Genomic DNA, 2,247 nt, shown 5'->3' with positions numbered 1-2,247 from the left:
GGGTGAGAGAAGGCATTAATAGTCATAAAAGCTGAGGAAAGAATCCACAAAATAAAGAAAACAGGTAATTCTGTAAAAAACTTTTTTAAAAAATGGCATGTCAAACAATTTCATAAAGTTAAAACAAATGACAAATGGGAAAATATCTGCAACATATTGACAGGAGGATCACTATACTTAATATATAAAGAGCTCTTAGGAATTAAGACTAGAAAGTAGAGAGACAAATATCCCAATATAAAAATGAGCAAAGGTCATGAAACGGAGTTCACAGAAGAAATACAATTGTTGAATAAACACAAAACAATTCTTTAATCTCACTAGTAAACTAAATGCTATAAATAAAAATGAGATACAATTTTTACCTATTAAATATGCAAGATTAAAAAATAATTCACATATTGGCAAAAGTGTGGGAAAAGATACACTCATATCTAATTGGTGCATGTAAATCAGTACTTTTTTTCTGAGGAGATACTTGGCAATATGTATCAGAGGCCTTAAATATCTTAAAACCTTTTGTTCTTATGATTAGAATTTATCTCAAAGAAAAACCATCACAAATGCACATAAAGATTTATCTATGAGGATGTTTACTACAGCATCATTTCTGACAACAAGAAACTAAAAATTTAAATGGCCAAAAACAGAGAAATGATGAAACTATGATATAGTAACAAGGAGAACACCATGCAACATTAATGATCACACATGACAGTAATTATTGACTTACATGGAAAAGGCTTACAGTATATTAAATGGAAAAAGTGCAGTGAGAAATCAATTATAAAAACAGGCACAAGTGACTACGTGCATGTGTATCTACCTATGAAAAAATAAGACTAGAAGGCAACAAACCCAAAATAATAATGTGTGTTATATTCTGGTATTAAGAATATGGGTGACCTAAAATTTCTTCTTTGAACCCTTCTAAATGTTTCAAATTTATCTAATGAATTTGTGTTCCTAGTATAACAAAATGTCATTAAAACTGATGTGAAGAAGTATAGATTACTTACTTTAATAGCAATGTTAATAGACACTTCCTGAATATTAGCAAGTGGTGGGTAAAGTCTCCCTTGAGCTAGCTCTTTCTCCGTCAATTGGCTTGTCAGTGCCTGAAGAGAAAAAACAGCATTTTGCTTTTGTTTTTTTAAATAACAGAGTAAGGACATAGTAAAATGGACAAAGCACTGGGGAAACAGAATGATACAGGTAATATAATTCTCCTTTCTTTCAGGAATATACTTAAATCACAGCAGAAATTAAAACTGTTCACCAGTAAACAATAAAGAAATAACCAGATTTAAAGACTTATTGATATATTCTACTTTATATATACGGGCTCGGCATAATTACAACAGCTACTATGAAAATAGACATTAATATTTATATTAATGTGAATTCTTCAGCTCTCATATTGTGAAGTCTAGAACTCCAACTGGCCAGCTCTCCAAATAATACCAGTATTTGTCCATTAAAAATATGCAAGGAGTTATATTTTATCTATGCTGTCATAATATGTTCAGATATATACATAAAATGTAAGTACAATCTAAGTGTTCTAATACGAAAGGATTCATAGTTTGCAAACATTGAAAAGTCATGATTAAAAAAATTAGTTTATGCAAAAGTAGACAGGTAAATCATAAAAGTAATTCCTTTTCTTTAACAAGGTAGATTTAACCCTCTCTTTCTCTCTGCCTTTTTTTTTTTTTGTAAAGAGACAGCATCTCACTATGTGGCCCAGGCTGAACTCAAGAGATTGTCCTGCCTCAGCCTCCCAAGTAGCTGAGACTATAGGCACACATCATCACACCTGGCTTTCTCTCTACTTTTAAGATCCATTCATCTTTAAAATTCATCCTTTATAAAATAAACAACATTTAAAACATTTACCTTTGCAGCTTCTAGGAAAACATTGTCACTAATGTGCCGGGTGTTACACAGAATAACAGCTAAAGCCACACCTAGAATACATTTTAAGTAGTTTATTTAGTAAGGTCACTTTTCAAATTATGAAAGGAGCCAAATTCCTAATTCGAGCAAATAAATGGCAACCCATCCCCCATCCCAAACAGCTTCTCCCAAAGCAGAAAGCAGCCAAGAGAAAACAGAAAATCAAATAAAATGATCTGTGTTATAATTCTTATTTGTTAAAGAAATAGTTTTAGGAATATCAAATGGCTTTTCTCAATTTAGTTTTTGCATTTATCAAAATGACAAAGGCCTACAACTAACTTATCC

The sequence above is a fragment of the Propithecus coquereli genome, unplaced genomic scaffold (assembly GCF_000956105.1).
Source record: "Propithecus coquereli isolate 6110/MARCELLA unplaced genomic scaffold, Pcoq_1.0 Scaffold37, whole genome shotgun sequence".
NCBI classification, from domain to species: Eukaryota; Metazoa; Chordata; class Mammalia; order Primates; family Indriidae; genus Propithecus; species Propithecus coquereli.
This window is presented reverse-complemented; position numbering follows the sequence as displayed.